Raw genomic sequence first — 26014 nt, forward strand, 5'->3', positions numbered from 1 at the left:
CACAGCCGTACTATTTTGATACGCCAACAGGGAATAAAAGCTCCAATGATTTGATTTGTGTCTCTTTCTAAAGTGCTGGTATTGCTTGTATACAGTATGTTTTAATATTGTTCCAGTTGTTTGAAAAGGCACAGAGACACCATGTGTTCTCAGTAGTTTGTGCCAGTATCTTAAAATCTGAGATTGATTTCTATGCCAAAATGGTTTGTTCTTGTTAGTGAGGAAAAAACTGTGAAGCATTAAAACTCTCCATTAAAAGCCAGATGAATGGCATTCTTTTACATTTAGTAGAGAATGAGACACCTTATGTATTGACAGGCAAGGGACCACTGTAGTATAGAACATTAGTACTTTAAATGAGCACTGTAACCAAAACAGACCTAGACTTCAGTGGTTGGTAGCTTGTGTTTATTCCTAAAACTATAAAGCCATCTATCACAGTCAGAATGTGGTTGGAATACAAATTGAAAAATGGATCTGACTTATTTCCACTGCTCTGTGTGTCATAGGTCAGTCTTTCACTTAGCCCTTTTGTCCTTGTTACCGACTAATGCCTACATGATATAGCTTAGCAACTCAACTGGTTGATTTACTGTAAATTTAGCAATTTAATTTTTTCCAGCTGACCTGTTTTTGAAATGTGAATCCTCTAAAAGGATCTTAAACACACCAAAACACGATATTGTGGTAAAAATCCCTGTTTATATCCCTGTTTGTTTAACTTGCACATGTACATGTTGGTGTTTTCCAATTGTACCTTGTCATTCTTTTTTTCCTTTCTCAACGAAAAAAGCGGGACAGAGTTGCTAACGTTAGCCGAAACGCTGACACATCCAGCTTGTGCTAGTTGTGACTAAGGCTTTTTTAATGTAACCCGTAACCTTAGAAACTAATGTGCTCCTTTGCCTTTGAAATTGCTTAGTCATTCTTAAACTAGTTAGCTGGGCTTGCTAACAATTGCAGCTCACATACAACACCACCCTCTTTGTGCAGAGTATTGCTCTTACTACATAGAGCCCCATGCACACTGCGTCAGCATGTGGACAAATCCAACCCTTGGTTACTAAGCTTTCATTGGACAGTCGGCATTAGGGTGAGGGGTTTAGGGAATGGTCAATAATGGCAGTAAATATTTCCGAAAAAAGTAAAATGGTTCGTGTAAAAGGTTTGGAATTTGTGAAGGGTGCCCATTTAAAATGTAGAAAAATAGCTGTTTTAGAGGTATAAGTGAATGCCCTAACCCTTTTATGAAAGGACAGTATTGGCAGGCTAGTGTCTTGATCCAACATTGGTAGAAGAGAAGCATCTTGTGATTGTAGTCATGAAGATGTTTTTAATCATTAATAGTCCTCATCCTTTCTGCTGTGTCTGCCCTATAGGCCTTAAATCACTTAGTGAGCTCTATCTGCCTTTCATCTTATCTATTCAATTAGGTCTGGGTCTTGACCCAGTGCTGCCTCTTCCTTAGTTTCCTCTCCCATCTGTTCACCTCTCTCCTCATATAGCCTTCACTTTTTTTGCTGGTTACCTCCAGTATGAATTAAGTAAATGCCATTTTTCTGTCTCAGCATGCCTCAGAAATGACCTATGTTCGCTGTATTTAAAGTATGTTTTTTTTTTTTTAGTATTAGGCTCCAAGCAAGCCCTAAGGCAAAAATGTTCATTACAAATGCATTGGACTACAAAACCAACACTGGACACCAATTTTGCTGTTTTTACAGCCTTACAAGTTGTAAAATGTAAAATGAAAGGTCATGGGGTCATAAAAATCCGGATTTTATTCACTTGAACGTTATAGCTCAGTATATTTTATGGCAGTCTGCCCAGCACATTTAGAACTGTACTTTTTAAAATGTTTGGTGGCTCACCAGTAAAGGTCAGGGGGTGAGCAAGCACATTAGAATCCAAAGTGTTGGTCGAAAATAAGTTTTGGCTTAGTGGTGGAGATGAAAATTATTTGGACGAATAAATGACAATAAATATTGATATCAAAATTGAAGGCAATTGTTCCAAAGTGTTTGATAGATCATCCACCAACCCAACAAACGACACTGATCCTCCAGTTCAACTGGTGCTGAAAACAATATTTGGTCTTTTTTGATGCTGATTTGTTTGATGCTTTTTAAGGTGATAAGTACCCAATCTGCATTGGTTTATAATCAGAGAGAGCTATATTTGCATCAGAATCTGATGACAACTGTCATATTGCTGTAGTTTGGTCCCAGATGTTGAACACATTGACAGGCTGTTTCCTCAGTAGGATACCTTCCTAAGTCCTTTCTGCTCTGTGCTCCAATGGCAGGGAAGCAAGCCTCGGTCAACTTTCTACAGTAGCCCAGAAGGGACAAACCACACACTGGCACTAGATAGGGGCATTTGCGTTTTTCACACGTTTCATGGCCACCGTCGTTTCTCCTTTGCACTTGAGGAGGGGAGGCTGAAGCAAGGGAGTGGCAATCTGCAACTACACTGCTAGATGCCACTACATCCTACACACTGGACCACTATGTTATAGCTAATGTGAGCAAAACACTACCTAGCTAGCTAATCAACAATGGTACCAGAGCCCGTCTACGGAGAGCCTGGCCACTCCCTATTAAGTCCCATTGTACCGAATTTTGGTTGCAGTTCCACCAGAGTTCCACTGGGGGCGATCGCCCATGAGTGCAGAATGAATGGGAGCAGATGGAGCAAGACGGCTAAATTTGTCTCTTTCACCTGATTGTCTTTGAGAAATCTCAGATTTGATTGTAGTTTTGCAAGTTCAACATGGGTTATAGGTCGAAAGTTGAATGAACGAGGCTTATGTCCTTTCGATTTCTTACAGGACGATTGTTGTTGCCCATAACACGCTAGCATTCTGCTAATGAACGCTGATTGGCCAGTGAAGGACTGATTACGACCAGAGCTGGCATGGCATCCGAGGACCAAAAAAAAATTTTATTTTTTTTTTTCCCCCTTTTTTTTTTAACACAGCAACTTTTTTGGGTTGCTGGTACTTTTATCTGCCTATCGTTATGTCTGTGTTGTCGAATTGCGAGAGGGAAGCACAAAGAGACTCAAGGCTTGCCGTAAAGCAGTATCTCTGGCTGTACGATGTGTGTGACGTTAAAGACTTTTTAAAGCAAATAAGTGACTCTAAAAAATCTAACACCCAGCAATGTGTAATTTCTTTGCATCCCCTTTCGAATGCAACATTCAAATTACTAGACAAAAAATTATATCCTGAGAAAAGTGGATTTTGAGGGGTATAGCTCCATAGAGTTCCATTCATTCTACACTCATCCTGTGAGCGCCCGCATATGGAACCAGAGGGGAACTGCAACAGTTCAGAACCCGGAAGTATACCGAGAGTGGAACTTCTCTCCTTATTAGACATTCTCTGATGGTACGCTATCTGGTTAGCTAGCTGTTTATTAGCTCGTAAAAGATTGATGTTGATTAGCCCATTAGTTATCTAGCATTTTGCTAACATTAGCTAACTTATCTTTTAACCTCTTCAAATCTTCACAATGTGGTTGTCTTTTCAGCCTATAGACGAGTCTAGCACATAGCATATCTAAGTACAAGAAAGGAGAAAGTTGACTGGGGTTTCAAAACGGAAGGGTCAATTGAGGCAATCAGAGATTTGCAAGTGGGATTAAGAATAAGAATGTCATCTTGCTATGCAAGAGAAATTGATGCATCCATGAAATGGTCCTGGTGAGCATCGTGGATGAAGTTTCTTCGATCAACACATTAAAGTGCCATGGTTTGTACCTTATGTAGCCTGGCCACTGTCAACCAAATCTGATTCAATGTTTTTTTTTCTCAGGTTTTTACTCACTCTGATCATTCCTTATTGTGAATCATGAATATTTAATGTAGGGCTGGGCGATAAATCGATTTTATCAATTAATTCGAATTCGTAGTTAAACACGATTTATTTTTAGTTAAAATCGGTTTTCTCTTGAACTTCCACAACACCGGCGCTCCCTTTGGGCTCCCGTAGGTCAGAGTGCGCTGACCCCTCCCCCCGCCTCTCCACAGATAAACACAACACGGCAGCAAGCCAGGATGAGCTCGTCCCCAAAAAAGGCACAATGTCGTCGGTTGTTTGGAACTGGTTTGGTTTTGTGGCGTCCGACAGTGAACAAACCACGACCCACTGCAAAGTTTGTTTGAAAGCTGTTGCAACCAAAGGTAGCAGTACGACCAATTTATTCCAGCACCTCAAGCAGAGGCATGTAAATCGGGTTTGGTGTGAAAAAATCTGAGATTTTATTTTTAAGCCATATCGCCCAGCCCTAATTTAATGTAATGGGAAAATGCATGTTCTTTGAAATCAAGTTTTTGTTCTCTGAGCTCTTACAGAATCTCTTTCCTGTTTTGTGCTGGAAAGCAATTTTGCAGATTTCCCTGCAAACCCAACAACCTGCCAATCTAATCAATGTGGGTCTTTCTTTCGTAATTGTTTAATTGTATGCTGCCAAATGTACATTTTATCTACAGACATAATTCTTAAGAAAACTAACAAAGAAACGTCTGTGTTTACATTTTGATATACTGTACATTCCTGCAGCATATTTCTGATGTCTCCATGTTTACACTGAGACATCAACTTAAAAATGGAGTGTATGTGAGAGATGTGAGGCGGCAGGGTGGAGGAGGGGAGAAGCTGCCAGACTGACACACAGAGACGTTTCTCTCCCAACATTTCGTCCTCACCTCCTGACAGAACTTGCTGTAAGGTGACCCAACTCACATACAGCATTCACTCACAGTGTCTTTATCTCAGTGTACACACACACACACACACACACACACACACACACACACACACACACACACACACACACTAACATGAAACACTAGATGCATGTACAGGATGATATGCAGTGTAGCTGCACCCCAGTGAGACAACACAGATGTATGAGATAGATGCAACTTTCAGACTAGTCCCTGAGAGCCTTAAACCTGCAGCCACTCTCTGCTCTGCCCGGTATGCATGGAGCACTCGTGTCTTTTTTGGTGTGTGTGTACATTTTTGTGTGCATACTGTATGTGTTGCAGTAATAGAACAAAGGATCCTTTTGTAAGCAACAGGCCCGTGGCTTAAACGTCTCCTCCACAAACAGAATGTGTGCTGCATGTATTTTCATGTATGCTCATGTGTGCTGCCCACATGTCTGTGTGTTTTTCTCGCTCATTGTTTTTCAGAGGAGACTTGAGCTTGAGTTTGGTGTGTTTGTGTCCCTGTGGAGTGCAGCTTTCGCCCCGGGCCGGGCTGACTTTAGGCCTCCTGCTTTTTGTCAGACCCCACTCGCCTTTCTCTCCTCTGGCTATGATCCACCAGACTTCTGCTGCAGCGAATGGTAATCCTTCTTCTGACAGCTCCTTTAAACAGCTTCACCAGTGTTGTCGTGAAGGCAACATCTTCAATTTGATTCCGATTTGGAAGAAAGGATTGTTACAAGCTGACAGATCAAAAGTTTAGTGTCAAATGTAGACTGTCTCTTGAACAACAAAAAAACATCAGTAATGTGTCTACATATTTGGTTTTGATCTGGCTCCTGGCACCACTTTAGGTGGATTAGATCCCTTTCACGCAGCAGTGCTGTCATAATTTTTAAGGTTTTATACCATGGGCATTAGAGCTGGGTATGGGTAGTTGATTCCTTTAAGGTATAATAAACCAGTACCAACTGGTATCGAACCTTCTCCAGTCAAAAAAACATTTGATCCGTTTGTATTTTGAAAAAAAAGAAAGATGTATGGTTTTGCACGCGTTCTTCAATTTAAACTGACGTAATTGGCCACAGCTACGGCTCGCAACTACATACAGTCGTCGAGCAATGTGTATTGGATTTGAGTTGGTAGTTCAGCATGCCAAGATGCCACAAGAACATTTATAGTGTAACCAAGGTATCGAGTACTTCATTGGTATCAGTGTCACTTCAATGGTACTGGTATGGTTGGCCCACTGGGCTTGGAAAAAAGTGTGTACATAAAAAATGTATATCAGGACTCTTACAGTCCTGTAGAGTTGCAAAATTGGTTGAGTTATATTGGGTGTCCAAAGTTCCATTCATATCCTACATAGACAATGTTAGGTAACTCGGAGCCCCTCAAAAACACTTGATATGTAACTGTCGTGGTTGAATCGTGGAACAAAAGAAAAGCACAGAAGAGCATTCAGCAATTTAAATCACTTAACTTTCAGACTGAAGGGTGAATTTGGCAACCATGGTCTGATTTTAGAAATCACAGCTACTGCACAGCTCTGATTGGCATTTCTCTGTAGAAATGGCAGCAAAAGCTGTTGATGTACTGGCTGTTTAACCTTGGTTCATGTCGTGTCATGTTCATGTTGGATTCCAAAGTCCAAACGTGCGCGGGATATGTGAGGCAGCCATCATGCTCACACAAATGTGTAGTTAAAAGAAAGTCTATATATAATTAGCATCATTTGTATAATACAGCACTTTTCAACAAAAGGGGAATTCAAAATGCTGTACATAAGACATATGCATAAGTAACCATAACAACACTAATGTTATAGATAAGCAGCTGAGGAACCCTGAGGGGTTTTCTTGTGAACGTTGTTTCTGACCGAAATGCATCGTGTGAATTCTTGAGGTCTGGACAAAATGTATTCCTTTCCTCAGAAAACACTTGCCAATTTGCCTTTTTCAGTCATACATTGTTTACATTAATCTTTGCCAGCATTCAGTGCCCTTATTCTTTTATTTTTGTTGGCATTGCTACGTGTTACATTTGCTGGCTTGTTACCACCACCAGTGTCAATTACTGTCAATTACAGCCTGAAACCTTCAGCAGAAATGTGTGTTGCGTCACTCCGTGCATGACAAAGAAATAAAACGGGGACCCACTTGTAAAAACATTGGTCCATTACTGCAAGGTGTTTCAATTCAATACAACTTTATTTATGGCTGGAAGAGAAAGGCAGCAGCTTGTGCCACCTGGATCAACACATACAGACAGGCAGAACGGAAATCACAAAGTTAAAAACGTCCAAAGGTTATATCTACATATGTATCATATGAAGGCAGAGTCCTGCAGTTGCCCAGGTTCGAATCCGGACTCAGGCTTGTCATCCCCTCTCTCTCTCCTTGCCTTTCCTGTCACTCCTCCTGTTATCAAAATGCAACAAAAGTATTACTAAAAAAGTATACAAAAATAAAGCTGACATTTTCCAGTTTTTCTTTACTCTGGTAAGTGGCCATGTTATATTATACTCTGATATACAAAGATAAGCAGCACTTTCTTTCAATTCCTTGCCTTCCTCATCCATTATTTTCCTATGTCTGGACGTTATTGTGCATTAGAAATTTGATGCTGACAGCTACAGTCAAATGTCACAAGCCACAGGCCGATGTGTCTATTACAGTCTCTCTCATTAATATTTTACCTAACCCTATCCACATATAGGCTATATGCTCTGAAGAGGTGGCGCTAGCTTGGAATTTCTTCTTGCAGGAACATCTACTGAAAGTGTTCACAGCACTTGACATTCACATTCATCACAATACTGACATGTGGTGCTGAAACCTATAAGCTACGCATGCTCAGTAAACTGTACTCTACACACTGTACTGAACAGTGCACACATATACACCTACAGCCATGCAGCACACACACGCACACAGTATACAGCCTATGTAATCCCATCGTCTGTGCCTGCCCATCCCTGTGTCCTGTGTTTGTTTGTGTTGTATCTAGTTCCCAGTGCCATATGCTATCCGTAGCCATCGGTATCACACTCTGCGGCAGGCCCTCAGTAGCCTGCTGTTCTCAGGGCTCGGCTCTTCTTGTCTAAACAAAGACTGCACTGACAAACACTGTAAAGTATTAGAGTTCATGATGAAAGTTTCAGAGCAGAGGCTCACATATTGTTTTACTGATCCACTTTCCGCACAGCTCTGCTCCTTCATCACAGTAGCCCCAAGCTCTGCTGCAGCCGTCAGCTATCGGGAAGAAAGGCTTCCTTTGAAATCAGCGTGCAGTGCTCCACTGCTGCTATGCATTAAAAATACAGTAGAGCACAAATTGATGTAATGCTGATGGTAAGGAAACATTGTGCAATTATACTCTTCCAAACCTTTTTTCCACACCTTACAGGAAAACAAAAATTATATAATTGTTTTTCATCTGACTAGCTGAGTATCAGATGGGATTACAGTCGTATGCCTCCAAGCTTATCAGTTCTATTTAACAAAGTCAGCGTGTTTATCTGACAAAACAATGACGTCAAACTCATGCGTCTACACAGCTGGAAACTTGCAAAAGTGCCTTTTTTCGTACTCTGTTTCTACACTGTGTTCAGACTCAAAGATGATAAAACATTTAACGCTGAAAGCCGGTGAGAGCCTTCTTTTTTTCCACACAGAAATGAATCAGGAATCAATAAGGGAATTGATAATGACATCAGTATCAATAAAAATCCCGTCCCAATAGCATAGCCAGCAAAAGGGTTTTTCCTCTCCCAGTGTTAAAGGCGAGGTTGACCAAAATGTCGGGTGCTAAGAAAGTAGTACATTTTCATGACTTCGGAGTTAGTTTATTAAGGAGTTCTTATTTTTTCAGTTAAAGCTGATTCAATATAAATATAACTGAATTTGGCCAAAGAATATTCAACAAAATAGCTATAACCCTATACAAGTGACCACAAGGCAATGACAAAAATGTCTTTCACAGTTATTAACACAATACATCCAAAATGCAGCAACAGCAACAGCAACAACAAATGCAGCAAATTGCTGGTTATTTAAATTTTTACAAGTTTCTTTATTTAGAAATAAAGAAATACTTAAATACTTATGGGGTTTAACTGGGGCTATGCAGATTTGTGACATGGCTAATAGCACCCCCTAGCCCTGGTGTGGCTTCATGCCTTTTGTGTGTAATTAAATTACCACATGCTCAGCCATCACGACTTGGAAAAGAAGAGTTCTGTTTGTGTCCGGTATATTCCTGCTGCATAATGGTATTATTGGAGATACCAATCTGCCTTTTTCATATTTACACCTTCCTCCAGTTATCTAGTACAGTGGGTCCTAGGCCTTTCCCTTAAAGGACCCGTCATCATTTAGTAAACTGACGACCCCTGACGTCAAAACTGTCCTGGCCAAACAGTGACACATCTATGACATCATCAAGGTTAGGGGGAGTAGGAGTGCTCCTCATGACGAGTTAACTGATCTTCATATAACATCAGTTGAGTGCCCCTTTAATATAAAACCTGGATACTCCGGTGCCTGAGGGGATTTTTTTCTTCTGGTTCAGGTTTTATTTTACAACCACATTTGTTAAAAGAGGACACTGGGGGTATGCTTGTATTTATTTTACAATCTCCTTATATATATATATATATATATATATATATATATATAATATATATATATATATATTAATTTTACCTGAAAGCTACATGTACAGAATGGTGACTAATATAAGGAAAAAGCTGAATAAATGAGTATGAGGGCTCACTGAATGGTTTTGATGGGAATCATGAGCTATAGCCTTTATAGTCACCGGTCTCAACCCAATTGAACATATATCAGAGAATCCATGGTCCTATTTGGATGGCAGCTCTTGCTGACTGTAATTGTAATCACCCGGAAAAAGCGCTTTTAGCTTCACCTATATATAAAACCCCTAACCCAAGCAGATTCACTTTAGTCTTTCCAAATCACAGTGAAGAAAGTTCCAAAATCTAAGGTAAGGTACTAGGTAAGTATGATACTTACTAACTGTGTCATATTAATCTAATGTATTACGGGAAGCCAGATGGATCAAATCATGTCAGCATTTCCATGTTCCTCACATAAGCAGCATGTTTGAAAGCAGTTTCACTCTCAGACTATTCTTTTCAGTACATTTCCAATCATCTGTGTTCCATATGTTGATGGGAACTGCTGATGATGCTGATGTGTGCCCTCAGTTTACAGACACTGCTATCTGGTAGTTGGGGGTTTAAACACAAAAATCGATACAGTATTTTTGAGAATCAATACATCACAGAACAAAATATTGCAATACTCAAGTGTACAATAATTTTTCTGACATTTTCTTACACACCTAATTTCTACAGTAAATCACGTGTCATATGAAAAATACATAAGACATTATACCCAGTTTTGCTTGCCATACTATAGGACCCAGTCACCTCTCTATTGCGCTAATCATTGAAAAAGTGTCAGTAACGCTAAATAAAACCTAGAAGTCTCTGTCCTAAGCTCTTGCCTACAGACTTTTATTTCTCTTCTGGCAGTGCTGTCTTCTTTTCCTCACACATTTTAGCCCATAACCTTAACTTTTGGTAACAAGAAATAAAAACATTGTACTTACTGTTATAAGAAGCACAAGATAAATCAGTGACTTAAGGCGCCTTTGAACTGCTCAACAATGATCATGCGGGTTTATTGAATGTCACACTGTGTGAGATGGGTCTAATAAAATCTTGGTCGACCTGTGTCAGACTGTAGGATATCAGTTTCAGACATGTCAGATTGCGTCATCCATCTTAGCCACTCTTATGGTTTGAATAGGCAAGGTTTCCTTTTCTGCGTGGTCTCCCCCTAAACTTAATTCCAAAATTTAGCTCACGGGTCATGTCAGCCAGTGTGTGCCGCTTTATTTCATGCCATTCTGATTAGTTGGTTGGCAGACGGGGGTCATAGCAGCAGTCACGTTGTTAAATGTCTGACACTGAGAATTTTGCTGCAGGTTTTGAGCTTGGTCCCCAAAGTTAAAATCAGCCAGTCTCGGACGTGTCTCACTATGAGATCTAGGACAACAGTTTTAGCATTAGAGCCAAAGATTTGACCACCTTTCTCTCACTATTGTAAGCTTTTCATTTCTTTTTGTTACTTTAGAATCAGCTGTCATGTTTCTACAGTGGCTCAGAAGGGACAAAGCAAGTGATGGCTCTAGATTTTCACGGGTTTTGCAGCCACCATAGTTGCTTTGAACAGGGCATAGGGCGATGGCGTTGCAATCAGCAAATACGCCGTTAGTTGTCAGTTTCACAGCCAACGTAGTTTCTCCTACAAGCTATGTTGAGACGAGCGGTTTCAGTTGGTTACAATCTGTGCTAGATGCCACTAAATCCCACACACTGGAGGCTTAACAAATGTCACAGACCTGCTTGAGTATGAAGGCACAGAAAGACTAAAATATGGTGCAGACAATTTGTATCTAAAAACTGTATCTGGCCATGTTGTGCATTTGGAAACAACCATGCTGCTTCCAGGAACTGAGAAAGGCCAACATGGCTGCCAGACGTTGCATTACATCACCTGAAAGCCCTCTACATTGCATGGCTTTGACTTCGGCCTTGGGTAATGTCAAAACCATGTGCAAAAAATAAACGAGTTAAATGCATCCCTCCCCTTGACTTATTTTATTTGACTTGAGGACGTGATTGGCATGGCTGCTATTTTTGACTCTCCTCGGCTCTCTGTGGAAGTTTTTTTTTTTAAACATCCTTGGCAACTCTGATGATTGTCCTGAAACCAACCTGTAATCATTTAACGCACTGTACTTGTTTAGAAAGAAAAAAAAGAAAAAGAAAGAAACTCCTTCACACTGCTGTCCTAGAAATTCTCTTTCAACTGCTGTTGTGTATTCTGTTTGAAGCCTGGGCTTGACAGCTTCATTTGTGAAGTGTCTCAATTAGGCAGAATATTTCTGCCGACATATCTCGACGCCCAGACTGTCTCACCAGAACATGAAAGCCCAGGCTTAAGGAAGTCATCACACACCTCGGCAGAGAGAGACAGACACACACAAACTCATGCGTGCGCTCACACACACATGAAAACACTAAAAATAGAGGCAGCTATCCTACTAACGCTGGTTAATGCTCCTCACCCCAGACAGTTGGATTTGCATATCTTTAATGTGCTTTTTTCTCCTCTCTCCCTTCCCTTCGCTGCATTTCTCCTTCTCCTCTCTTTCCCTCGCTCTTTCTGTCTTGTGTGAAAGAGTCTGGTCTCTTATAGGAATTCTCAGGAGGGCTTGCAGTGCATGTTGAGAGGGAGCTTTTTGTATCAGAAAAGCAAGAAAAAAGCAGGCTGAAAAGATTTCAACAATTGCAGTAATTAGAGATTTTGGAAAGGCGAGACACCCCCACCACCACCTCTCTCTCTCTCTCTCTCTCTCTCTCTCTCTCTCTCTCTCTCTCTCTCACTTTCTCTCTCACTCAGGTCTTTCAGGCCACTGTAATGGTCTCCATCTGGTCTGTGAAGGGGGGAAAGAAAGGTATTGAATCCCTGGGCTGTATAGGATGGCCATCTGGGCCGGGGCCACTCCCACAGCTCTGAGGCCACTTCTCAGCTGTCCCAACCGACCAACTGACGGGCCCACTGGCCCCAGCTCTACACGCCACGACCCCATGTCAGTGACAGTAACAACAATAGGTGCTGGCCCACTTATTCTGTTAAGCCCATGTGAGTCCTCCAATAAATAGTCGGGATTATGGTCGGCTAGCATGCAGTTAACATATACCATATTGCAAAAAGCATGTCAGCGCAGTGCCAGTTGGGGTCCAGCCAATGTACAGTGTGTTTATCAAGCTCAGGGGACGCATTTGTCTCTTTTCTCCCAGGCCTCCTTCACTGGGATTGGCAGATTTAAATCCAACCATGACCCTAACATCAACTATCTATAACCTAAAGCATCTGATTGGAGAGGGTACAGCCTGGAGGAATTTTCACTATATCCTGACAGTAGTACGTGAGACAAATAATCAAAAAAAAATCAGGTTCCTCTGCCTCCTCCTAGTGCTCCTATTGGCATGTGCAAGAATTCACCGGGTGACAACCAATCAGAGCCGAGAAAGGAACCGGATTTTCTGAGAGAGAGATTATCTGTTTCATGTACTGCTGTCAAAACAGTGTGAAAATTTCAGCAACAATGACAAACAATTATTTTCATAAAAGTTACCTACTGCAGCTTTAAGGTTTGGTTATGTTTGGCACATAAAAACCAACTTAGTGTAGGCAAAGATTATGGTTTAGGTTAAAACTACGACCTCGTTAAGGTAAGGGGATCTCATCATCATGGCTAAAATAATAACTGCTTGGTTATAAGGTTAGGAAATGATCTTGATTTTGGTTAAAGGGAACCAAAGTCGGTAATAAACAGGAGGCAAATTGTGGCCTCAATGTGTCAAAGTCCTACATTTTGTTGTTGAGGTGTTCTTGTTCAAAGGCACATATAGGAGGAGGGAGGGAACGGTAGTGTATACAGTTTTATGACCACTGCGGCAGAAGAAACTGCATCTAAAACATTTGGGAAAATCAGGTTTGAAATCTGTTTTATCAGACAAACAAAGAGGTAGGTATAACCATACGGTACATGGAGTGCCTGTGCCAGATCTAATATTTTAACAAAAAGCCATCACCAGCTCAATATATCATCCTCATTCAGTTAGCACAGTGTTAGACGAGGGCCATGGGCCGTGCTGTATTCCAGTTCAGACTCTCTGCACTTTAACATAAAAAGTACAAATCGGGTATGTGTTTCTATCAAGTAAGCAGACTCTCTAGACAAGGGTTTATAATAATATATGGTAAGCGCTTGACCAGACCACTCAAATGATGTTGAACCAAACACATAACAGAATCTAAGACCCCGAGCTTCAGCTGTTTATTTATTAAATAACCCGCAGCAGTCGAAATGTCTGATAATCTAAACACAGCTTGATTTCCTTAAGAGCCCTCCAAATATAAACAGCCCTTCCTGTTAGAGCTAACTGTACACAGTATATTTATTCTTCCCATTTTAAATAAAGTTTCCTGCTGATCGCTTGGCCATAAGTAAATAATTTCAAATGAAGCGGCGTCCTGGTATTTGTGGCAGCAGGTATCATCAGACTGAATCCATTCAGATTTCCTAACCATGCTATGTTTACATTTTGGGGAGAAGTGAGTTATTAGAGTGTGGCCCTGCCCATCGAGGAAACCTCCATCAAAACCAAAGAACAAGAATCCCTTGCTTTGGTTACAATAATCTCTCTGGGATCACACACATAAATAAATCGGACTGTAATATCCAGATCCTCCGAATACGATTGAAAGAAGATTATTCACAAAAAACAAGAGACTATCTGACCAACCAATAACAAATATATTCCTGTTTATGATATTTGAAGAGTGTTATTAATACAATACTTAAAGGACCAGTGTGGAGGGTTTAGTGGCATCCAGCAGCGTATTCACTGATTGCAACACCCTAGCCTCATGCCCTGTCCAAAGAAACTATGGTGGCCACAAAACTTGTGAAAAACGTGAATGGCCCTATCTAGATCCAGTGTTTGGTTCGTTCTGGGCTACTGTAGAAACATGGTGGTTCAACATGGCAGCCTCTGTAGAAGAGGATCTACTCCCATTGTAGATAAAAGTGGCTCATTCTAAGGTTACAAAAACTCAATAATCCTTCTATTCAGCTGATATACACTAATGAAAACATACCTATGAATATTATATTCCATTTCTGACAATAGATCCTCCTAAATGTTACACACCGGACCTTTAAGGCTGAGCTAAACAGTATTGTTTATATACAGTAATCACGTGTATGATGTGAAAATGGCCCCCAAGTAGCAACGACGCTACCAAGAATAATCGCCTGACTCAGCAGTTGCCCTCAGACCTACAGAGTCTTTTAGCCTCCTCTGACTCATTACTTTGGTTTTCTGGCCTCCACTCAAACCAATCTCATTTCAAGTCCCAGCAGGCAGTTGTTTTCAGGAAAAAAGCTCTGATAAACCCGCTGCACACTACCCACCCAGCACCAAACAGTAGACAGGCCAAGTAAGCAACTAGTTGGTGAATATAGGGGAGCAATTAGCGGCTAAGGAGCCACTTAAATCCCCAATGAGGGTTCTGACCAACCACTGTTTTAATATAAATGATAATCTGCTACAGCATTTTTGTTGAGTTAAATAATGCTTAATTTGGTAGCATACTTAAAAATTACATCTGGCAGGAACTTTTACTAATGTGTAATACGTCATCATACCTTTTAGTTTCTCCCTTATCCATGATGCCCACCAATGGGCATTCTAATTTTATCTTTTTTTATTTTAATTTGTGACTTTCTAAATTTTTTGCAGTAATCCTTTCTGTCACAGCCATGTCTGAACTAGCAGCATCCACTTGCTGACTAGCCTCTTATGTCAAGAGACAAGTGTTCCGGGGCTTGTGGGAAATAGGGTTTGCTAAATGCTAATAACAGAAATAATAAACAATGAAATCTGATCAATTTTTAAAAATGACCACCCTTATCTAGACGTATGGAATAGACCACTGACATACTGTTGAGTAAACTTATGTTTCATGGCTGACTTATTTTCTCATTTGCATTTTCACAAATGTTAATTTTGAATGAGGTTTTGTTACTTCTGGAAGTTCTGACTTTGGCTCTCTTTTCCATATTCCCCTCAACTATTAAAGGTGGGGTCAGTCATTTTGAGGGAAGATAGTTGCCAAAGCGTTGGTATTTGACAACTTTGGAACGAGACTAAGTAATCAGCTATCTGCCCCCACCATTAAAGCACTGACTCGATGTAGGCTCAATCTAGTGCAAACCATGTCTGACTAAATTCAGAACTTAAAAGTTGTAGTATGATGCTTGTTTTGACCTCTGACTACAGGCAGAGACCAGTTTGTAATACATTAAGACAAGCATTGAACCATGACAAACTCATACCGTATCACTGCTGGACAAGAGTTGAAATGTTTGACATTGCTGCAGCAAACCTTATTGGTTCAGTTTTCACTTAATGTGAGTCAATCGATACACGGCATTCCAACCTCTGAAATCTGCATTTTCCCTCCAATTTTTCTCTCGTATTGTTATTTCAGACTGCTGCTCAAGGCTGACTGAGCACATTTAGGATGAAATCTGCCAGGAGAGTGATATTGCAGCTTTCTTCAGAATTGCCAGGCTCTTTTAACAGATTGCTTTTTCGCGGGATCTTAAATGGATATCAGGAAAATGAATCATAGCTTGTTTGCTGCGGTGATGAAATGCAAACAAAAAAGATAGATATGCTGGGACAGATAAGAAAGTGTTGAGAGTGGGCGAACCTCAGTGTCAGGAAATCTTGTTGGTTGGCATCAGCTGAGTAACTGCACACGGTGTAGTCATATTTTACCAACCTGGCTGCTCTGTGTTGCCTTTTTTTAAAGTCTTCCAAAGGCACATAAGAAGTTAAACAACTAGCTTTGTGAGACTTTAGTTCGATGCTATACGCTACCTCTGGGATGCATTAATTAACCTCCTATGTCAGCTTAAAATGTACATGAATTGAGTAGGTATGCACCCTGTATGTACTACATTCCACCCAGTTTGTCCTTCAGTGATTCTTCCCATCTGTCTTTGCCTTTGGCCTCTGTGTGTCCTGTGTGTTTGAGGTTGCCTCCGTCTGTCTGTCTGCGGTCTGTCTGTCTGTCTATCACCCCTGACTTTCCTTGTCTGTCTCACAACAGTCATCCAAGCTATACAGCCTCTCAGCCAGTAGAAGAACGCTGGGCTTGGTGCCAGCCAGCCGGGGCGCCAGTTGGGCAGTCCATCAGTAGCATTAAAGACATGTTATCCACCCGAGTGTATCCGCCTGGCTTAGAGCCCTGATCCCCTGTCCGAGCCCCCCCATGATGCCCCTCGACTCACTCAGGGGCCCTGGTTAAAGTGCACAGAGTCCCCTTCTTGCTTTATCAGCATGGCACCCAGGCATCCAGACCGCTGCTTTAGGTCTCTTAAAACACGTACACAAATAAATGAGGAGGGTGCTGGAAATAACTACTTTCTCATCTCCAGCCAAGCTGCCCTGCTGGTCAGGTCATTGTCTTTAAAGGGACAGGGGACCAGAGAAAGCATGCTGCTGCTGACCTCCATGCAGTTTTTTCTTAAAGAATACAAAGTCAGCAAAGTTCATTGAGGCCTCTTGCAATGTAAAATAGATGAAAGCTTTCGAAGAGGCTTAAAAGGCCTGTTTGTTTCTTGTTATACTTTGCCAGATATTGGACTCTGTGCTTTTTTCACCACAGCTAAAAATATTGCTGTTGCTCTTTTGATTCTGAATATGCAGGATTCGTACTGTGACTTGTCCTCATTCTATCTGCTTTAATATAATGGTCACTGCTTTATGGATCTACTGTTATTACTACTGTTGAACAGTTTGAAGTATCACTCAGGGGACGGATGTGAAGCACAAAGTAGCAGTCAGTAGACTAACCTTGGACACACAAGCTCCATTTCTAGACCTTTAGTGGTCCTGTACCAGAGTGATATTCACACTAAATTGCCATTTTGTTGCCACTCGATTATTCAGTCCGCCTTTGCATTAGCTCGTGTGTGTGTTTGATTTTATTTCTAACTAATCACTAGGGACTAATGTATCCAGCCACTTATGACAGTTTAAGTCAACACTGAGCCTATAAGTTAGCTAGAGTACAGTGACAATATTACAAAGAATGACCTCTGGTTTTCAGAATACATGTAGTCTATGCAAAGACATTTGCTGGTGAGGTGTCCTGATATAGAGAAATATTAGATAAGTTAGAGTTGGGGCGCCCTGGTAGCTCACCTGAAAGAGCTGGTGCCCTATGTACTAAGGCTGTGTCCTTGCTGCTGCAGCCATGGGTTCAAATCTGACCCGTGGACCTTTGCTGCATGCCATCCCCTCTGGCTCCACCTTTCTATCTTCAGCTGTCACTATCCAATAAAGTTAAAAAGCCCCCAATATATTTAATAAAAAGATAAGTTAGAGTCAAAGAGTTCCCTGCTGCGACGTGACGCTGACTGGGATTAGTGGTGGAAAACTGATTGATGGAGGGTTTTCAGTTTCCATCCATGTGGACATAATCGTCACAGTGGTGTCCAGACATTGGCCCAAAAGTAGTGTCCATATGGCAGAAATGATAAAAAAGACACTTCTAGTAGTCTACAACAGACAGACAGGATATCAGTAACAGGCTGGCAACATCTGACAAATGACTGGAAGTGACTTGTTTGCTAGGTTGCTAATGCAAGACAAACCTGCAGCTTGACCACAGCTGTGGGGTGTGAGGATGTCTAGAGGACAGGTATGGACTTCGACTGAAAGATGGGGTAGAGGGAGATGGAGCATGTGTAGCCATGACACATATTCAGGGCAGTGTTTTGTTGCTAGCATGTAAGATTACGTCACCGTTAGGGCCACAGTATCTTCACGTCAAAGAATTTGGGGACGCTTTGAATGGGAGGGTGAGGCGAGGGCATTGCAATTAGCAAATACACCACTAGGTGCCACAATAATCATACGTACTGTTCCTTTAAGTTTTTATTTTAGTAACTCTTTGAATATCATAAACCAGTAGTATATTTGTTGTTAGTCCTTTAAATGATATGAGCTAGTTTGCAAAAGATTAAGGCAAACATCCTAATAACATTATGTCTTCTTTGATCCATTTCACAATTGTGCTAGGACCTAATGCCACACAGTACCAAAATAAGTTCCTCTTTGATTTCAGTCAAAGAAACAAATTTGTCAGGGCAGAATAACTCAAATACTTAAGCAGGGCTATAATGGAAAAGAAGAATTGTCTCCCAAGTCGAATTACGAAAATGTCATCGTCTGTATTTTTAAGCATTTGCGCTCTTAATCCTTCGCCATATTTTTTAGCCTTGTGAACACATCATCCTATTCTTCTCATTCTATACAGTATCACTTTCTCCAATTCTTTTTATAATGAATATGAATTGAATTCTTAATAATAGATCTGACTGCCTGACCCACATTATCTGTAGAAAGATGAGAAGAACCTGTTTGGTTCTTATAGCACTGAAGAGTTTCTCTGGTGTCATTATGGATGGCATCTGAACGAGCTTTGATGAGAGAGTGACTGAAGGTCTGTTGAATCCGTTGAAAATGGATTGATCCAATAGCGCAAAAGTCAAGTACTTCTTTAGAGCTGAAAGTAGTTTCAATCCAAGGAATCATGGTCATCATTCTCCCTTTCTTGATCCTCCAAAACATCTTTCTCTTCCTTTAGGTTCAGCACATTGTTATTTTCCTTCCATCTATATCTTGAGTTGAGTACCTGGATATTAAAATTGGTTGGAATGTGCCATGGGTTTCAGGTGTGGTCTCTTTTGTCGGGTGCTCTAACTGGAATTGTTTCTGTTCACAGCAGTAATCATGGAAGACTAAGCAGAGGGAATGAGAAGGAATACACAAAGGTAAGGCAGTTACCTTCACCATATTGAATGGCTATCTAATCTCTGTTGCTTTTTGATGAGGATGTGACACTTGCAGCATAGTCCACCTTGACAGCTCTCACATGATCCACCAACATGTAGGCGTGCAGCCTTGAAAGTACAGCTTTCATTGATTTTGAATACTGGCTCATATAAACATGTGAAAATCAATGGCTTTCTTACTTCAACTGAACCACCCACACATCTTTCCAATTAGAGGTTGGTTTCACAGAGATACGTAAGACGGGTCCATAGACTTAAACATGTTCTGTGTGATGTGAAGTAGTTGGACAAAAATAAACCCGCATTTTAAGCCTACAGTAAAAAGTTAGCCCTCCTATCGCAGGATATGTCTGAACCAAGAGAAACCTGCTGACAGCTGACGCTCAGTAACACCTGCTGACAATTGACAAAAAATGGGAAAACAGCTCAATTTGTGGTTTGCTAACAATGGTGTAAAGCAAGTAATAATAGGGTACAATTTAAAGAGACAGCAGTAGCCACTTGGAATTTTTATGTTATTGCTTCACTCATTACCAAATGTAACCTACGTAATAAAACATTCTTGTAAATGTTAAATTCTTCCACAAGGCACACATTTTCAGCTGGAGAGGCTGGAACGTAGCAGCTAAAAGCTAGAGCTCATTCAACCATCTTTTTAGTTTGAAAAGTTTGAAATTACCCAAACGTAGTAGCTGATTTATCCTAGATAGTCCAAAATATACCAGAGCTAGAAAGCTTTTTGCAGTAGGTGAAATTCTACTGTATCTTAAGTTTTTTAGATCCCAGCCACAGTCAATTTCTATCTTTGTGAGAACAGCCCAACACATTTCGCTTGTCATTGGTGCGAAATGGCAAAGGCTGGAACTTATCTCTTTTAATCTGCTCTGAAGAGGTAGAAAATGTTCACAATACAAACAAAGCACTGACCTGGTGTGTATGTGGTTGTGTGTGTGGCCCTAAGGTTCTGTACAGTACAAAGATTTCTCACCTCATGCCAATGGTATTTCCTGGGGGAAAGCACTGAAGCAGTGTACAGTCGGGGGGTAATAAGAGTCCACACCCTCTTGGGGAGCAATAAGGATCTAGCATTAGTCCCATTTAAAACATTAAACATCCAACCCAGTGGCTGGATGGAGGCGAGAATTAGAGAACTGGGAGATGGAGGAAAGAAAGAAGTAGAAGACATTAAAGGCAAAAAATGTTTTACTTTATAATACGCTCTGACAGGAGGAAGGTGGATGAAGTTTTCAAGTCCATTACGCTGAGATTTCCACCTGAATAGTTCCCATTCATGTCTCAAGGTTTACTTGTGGCATTATTCCTCTTACAAATGAGAAGTTTAATTCAGAAGCAGAAACTCATCAATGCTCCTTTCAATTCAGTCAGTGGCAACTAAACCACTAAAAACACTCAGTTAAGGTGTAGTGACAGAGAAATGATGAAACAGGACTTCAATCGTAGACCACAGCGTCAAAACGTCTCACTCTCAACTCATCCAATACTGCCGCTTGGTCAGTGGCCTTTCACTTCAAAATATGACCCTGTAGGTATCCCTTAGCATCATTTCTGGACACGCAGGGCTGCATGATCAAGTTAGCAAGAATACATACATCCAGTTGAAGTTTCAGAATAAAGCTTGTGTGGGTATCGTTGTAAAAAGTCACACTTTGGTTAAGTTTAGGCACAAAAACTACTTCTTTAGGTTCTGGCACAAAAACTAAGTGCATAACTTAAGAAAGTTATATAAGTTCATTTACATTTGTAACCTATAAGAAGTCAACTCTGACTTTTGGTTTTGAATGGGACAAGAACAGCGATCTCCTGGGTGAAAGTCTGCTTTTGTTTGAGCCATCCATCCAGCCCACCTTCATATACTGACTTTCTGGCTATTTATACTACCTCTGGTGGGCAAGTCCAAAAATGATGCTTAAGGATGGACCCCTGCAGACCAGAAATGACACTGAGGGCACCTCCAGCATCATATTTTGAAACAGACTGCAAAGCTGACAAAGCAACAGTATTTGATGAGTTGGGAGTGAGACTGGGCTGTAAAGCACTGGACATCCTGCATTGGTATCGAAGGTTTTGCAAATTAGTGGAATAATGGTAATCTGGGGGGAATTATGTTAAATCTAAAATCGCTAATAACTCATAGCAGCAGATTGGGTTAGGAGATGAGTCCAATTTAAGGGCTTGGCTTAGTCCTGTTTATGAAGCACTTTTAGGATTTCACTCTAAAGTTTTTAGTCACTTTCCGTGTAGTCAAAAATGGTGTCTGTTTGCCATCACCACAATCATTTCCCAACACCAAATTGGTTTCTGTGCGTAAACCTAACCACATCTTAACCATAATAGAGGCAAAAAATATAAATTTCTGCTTTTAGGAATCAGGTTCTGCAACAGTGCCAGATCACAAAACTGGAGGTCTTTTTGAAAACTCACCATGAATAAACATACTGCCAATGAACTTATTTTGTTTTAAATCCGGTGAATCCTTGCTGTCTCAATTATCTAGGTGGATGTGATGGATGCATTGTAAACTTTTCTTTTGCCGTTTTTCTGGTCCTTGTCTGTCTCCCTTCACCAAGACCATATTCAAGAGAGAACATTGCCAACTTGCCATGAAGAAAATAGATAATAGAGACAATAGTGATGTTTCACATTTTGATGCGCACAAGTATCACATTCGAAAAGTTTGATGGAAACAACAAAATGCTTGAGGTGATTTTTGCCTTTTAAGAAAAATAATGAATGCGCTTAATGGCTTTAATTAATGCAGTTTTTTGGAACAAGTTCTGAACATTTAACTTAGGTCAGCCATGATCCCTCCACGCAGATCTGATGGAACCTTCCTGACATTAATGCATGAAACAAGCAGAAATGTCATATTTCCATCCTGTTTTTCAACATTGTTTTTACCGTTTGAGGTCAGACTGGCGCTCTTTTAATTACATAATCTTTTTGCGCCCACTTCTTCTGGTTTTCAGACTGGACAACTGCCGCCACCTACGGCTTATCTCGATTAACCAACTCCTAATGATCTCATAACGGTAGTGGATGGAAACAAGCATTCAGTCGCATTTTCTTTCACCAATTTACTCGAAATTCGGTTTAAATTTGTGATAAAGTTAGATAGAAACTGTTATATATTCTTAATTGCTTTTTGATCACCACTGTTTTCATAGCCTTGCATGTTTTGTCACATAGTCCCTTACAGCTAGCCTTTTTCAGTTCATCAATATCATTCACACTTGCCATCAACGTTGTGTTAACCTTTACCATCATTCATTTTACAGCCAATGGTTCTCAAGTGCTCAACTGTATTGAGTAGATGGCTACTAAATTTTTTTGCCAAACACCTCTCAGTGGTGCTAGAGTGCTGCAGCAGAAGAAATCATTGTTCTTCTCGAGGGCTTAAAGAGCTGGAGGAAGACAGTTCTGTTCCCCCTCCTCCTTCCTGTCTCTGCCTTCTTCCCTCACCCGTTATCATCTGTCTATGAAATAAAGTGCATCACAATGTTCCCATATGGCCAAATGCACCAGAGAACTCAAGTACTTTGCATGATAAATGATTCACAGTTGGAGAACAAGTACAGCTGTAGAATGCTCTCCGGTGATGAATTGGGTTTCTATTATAAAGGGCTGATATCGACCTTTTATGGAAAAGTGTGTATCATCCAGTCAGTGCTGTCCACTTTTAAAATGATAGGTATGATGCAGCTTTATTGATTACGTATTTATTGTAGAATTGATTCCTATTTGTCTATAGGATCAGAATGATGCATTGCATTTAGTCTGTTCGATTGAACTGATGCATCATTTGACCGGACTCCCCTGGTCCACTCATAAACTGGACATCAGCACTGAGAGCCCACTTTGCTGACAACTCTGGTCAGCCAGCTCTATGTAGATGCAATACTGAAAAAGCAGCTTGTGTAGAGAGGTCGGCTGCCCAGTCCTCTCATTTTACAGCGTGTTTGCCCATGGAGAAAATGGCAGGCCACAGCTATAGAAGAACAAGGGTTTTGTTTCATTAAATGAAAACTGTCTATCCAATACTAATAAGTTCTACAATGAAAACAACATCTTGTTATTGTGGGTTTGACAACATTTCAAAGGAACCTCTCCAGCCAAGATACAGCCAGTGTGCAGGAATGTACTTAAAGTGGCAATCCTTAAGCTTTCAGTCCTGGTTGATTTAGTGACACCTGAAGTTACTGGTGGTGACAGTAACTGTGCTTTTATATTTATGTTGAATGTACCAGAATTCTCACGGCAGCAACACAAACTATTGTCGTTTTAATGAAGAAGTCAGGCAATAATTGGCCTTTTTCCATCATTCTGTGAGCAAGCCTGATCTGATTTCATGCTGCACACGGCATGAGTCTGTTAACAGCGGGACACAGTGAAAGGAGTTGGTTACCTTGCTGAGAAGATGGAGGTGTGCAGCCTGTCGCCTGCAGCTCTTCCTCTAACAGCTCACTGTAGCTGCTCCTTCTTGTTCCATTACTCACTGCAATATTTCCAACTGATCCACTGTTGAAAAATGGCCAAAATTACCTTGTTTTATAGAGGCCTTTTTTAAGAACAACAACAGCCAGTGCTAATCTCACTGACAACACATTTCAATTTCTGTGACTACTTCATAATAAAAGTCAACTCACCTTTCGCAAGGTAAATGCTTTTAATGTGAAGCTGCAGCAGTAGGATTGTTCGGTTTGCATTAGCAGTAACTTAATACTGCATTTCTTTTGTGAATGTCATCACAGACACCCAGTTAGGAATATTGCAAATATAATCCATAAATATTGCAATACTTTCATCAGTGGGTAATAGGCTCAATCACCATTGTGTTACCTCGTTCAACAATTGACGATGACGAAACAGACATTTATTTAAATGAAATTTTGGACAGTGCCACTTTAAGTAGTAGTCACAGCCGCTAAAACCAATTCACTAGCGAGGGCCACACCACAACAGTATTTCATTTAAAAGTTAAATGGAAATCCAGGATGTTTTGATGCTAAGGACAGATGAATTGATGTAGATGTGGAGGGGAGAAGGTGGAAGAAGAATACCATCTGTTAGGTCGGTCTGGGAGGATGTGCTGAAGGCCGGGCAGAGGGAGACTCAATGTGGGGGTTCCGTCTCAGGTGTGTTTCCACCCGAGCTGCTTATAGGCCCCCAGACAGTACCTAGAATGAGATGTGGGAGAGGTATGCACCGGATTGAATAGGAAGGGAGGAGGGAATGGAGGAATGTGGGTAGTGATGAGCAGAGGGAGGGCATAGGTTAGGAATCAGGTATAGTGAATGGATGAAAAGTAGGGAATGGGTGGTTTGAGATAACTGAGACAAACATGGCCAGAAGGGATTTGAATCTTATTCTTATTCAAGCCTATTGGCAGACAAGAACACCAATATCACACGATTCTGCAGACACGTTTAAAGGGGTTTTCAGGGTTTACATTCAATGACACACCCAATGTTTTTATAAAGTACAGTGGCAAAGTTAGTGAAATTATCACTTTCCACATGGCAAATTGTTGTGGTTAGGGCTGAAAGTGGTTATGGTCAAATAAACTATGGCGAAGGTATTGTTAGGGTTAGGAAAAGATGTGGTTACTGTACACAAACTGCGGTCTAATGCATTCAAGGCCCCCAATTTCCCCCATTCTCAGTTACTGCTATGAAGGGCACATTTCTTCCTGGATTGCAACTGAAAGTCAGTGCTGGATGAAAATGTGGATGTACTTTTTAGAGATACTTATTAATACAAAACAACTATTGATATTGCTGAAATCTAAGAAACTGGCAACTTTGAAAAAAAAAATCTGTCCAGTGGGGTGAGATTCCTGATTAGTCAGGAGGTCAGACAGGTTGTAAACAATACGACCGTTTGGGCTAAACCTCCACATTCAGAGTCACTGAATCTTTAATAACCCATTGCATTACTATCACAAATTTGTTAGGTCTTTTTGCTCTGTGCTCCAATAACAGTCGATCTTAAGTTAGCTAATGTTAGCAAAATGTTAGCTAATGAGCTAACTAACAACAAATGTAAATTAGGTAGCGTCTTGCTAACATTAGCTTTCACATGTAAGTATCTAGCTAACAATTAAGATAGATTAGCTAGCTAGTTAGCTCACTTAAGATGTGACTATATGTCGCTTTTATCTTTTAACCATCTTCAAAATGTGGTTGTCTTTTCAACAGAGATTAGCCTAGCACATAGCATATCTCAGTACAGGAAATGAGAAAGTCGACTGAGGTTCTGACCGAGGCTTGCTCAACTGTTATTGGAGCACAGAGGATAAGGGGCGGGGCTTAGGAAGGGTCAATTTGGTTTGTAGATGGATGTTTTACCATTAGCCTTTTGGTTTTGAAGCTATATTATTGTCTGACTGCTCATGTTTCTTGCCCCTTGTAGCTATTTTTAGTTCGCCATGTTGCAAGATCTCAGAATGAAACTAAAACCATTGCTTATTTCTTTAAAGAAGGCATTTCCTGGCATTATTCAGAATAAATATATTCATGTATACTGTATGTAGATCATCAGATAATGCTGTAAGATTTGAAAAACTTTCCCAGGGAATCTTTGCATTACTAACTGCATTGTTCCTCCTTATTCACTTCCCCTCCTTGCCTGCCTCCTCCCCTCTTCTAGTCTCCACTGCCTCTTTTACAATTCCCTCTGTCCTCCTCCTCCCTTCCTCTGCCTCCCTGCTGTACCTCACTTACAGTTTGCCATCCTCTTTCAATCT

The 26014-nt window shown here is 40.7% G+C and overlaps 2 long non-coding RNA genes across 5 annotated transcripts in view; one reads left to right on the forward strand and one right to left on the reverse strand.

Moving 5' to 3' along the window:
* Positions 1-26014, forward strand: part of LOC127362277 (uncharacterized) — a 107027-nt gene that overhangs the window by 47740 nt on the left and 33273 nt on the right. For all 4 annotated transcript variants that reach the window (XR_007884416.1, XR_007884417.1, XR_007884415.1 and 1 more), the window contains exon 3: positions 19182-19230. This is a non-coding gene — a long non-coding RNA (uncharacterized LOC127362277). The remainder of the gene's footprint in view (positions 1-19181; positions 19231-26014) is intronic.
* Positions 1-26014, reverse strand: part of LOC127362278 (uncharacterized) — a 38084-nt gene that overhangs the window by 3651 nt on the left and 8419 nt on the right. The window contains exons 4-5 of the long non-coding RNA XR_007884418.1: positions 24330-24446; positions 23675-23787 (exon numbers count right to left, since the gene is read on the reverse strand). This is a non-coding gene — a long non-coding RNA (uncharacterized LOC127362278). The remainder of the gene's footprint in view (positions 1-23674; positions 23788-24329; positions 24447-26014) is intronic.

The sequence above is a fragment of the Dicentrarchus labrax genome, unplaced genomic scaffold, assembly GCF_905237075.1.
Source record: "Dicentrarchus labrax unplaced genomic scaffold, dlabrax2021, whole genome shotgun sequence".
NCBI classification, from domain to species: Eukaryota; Metazoa; Chordata; class Actinopteri; family Moronidae; genus Dicentrarchus; species Dicentrarchus labrax.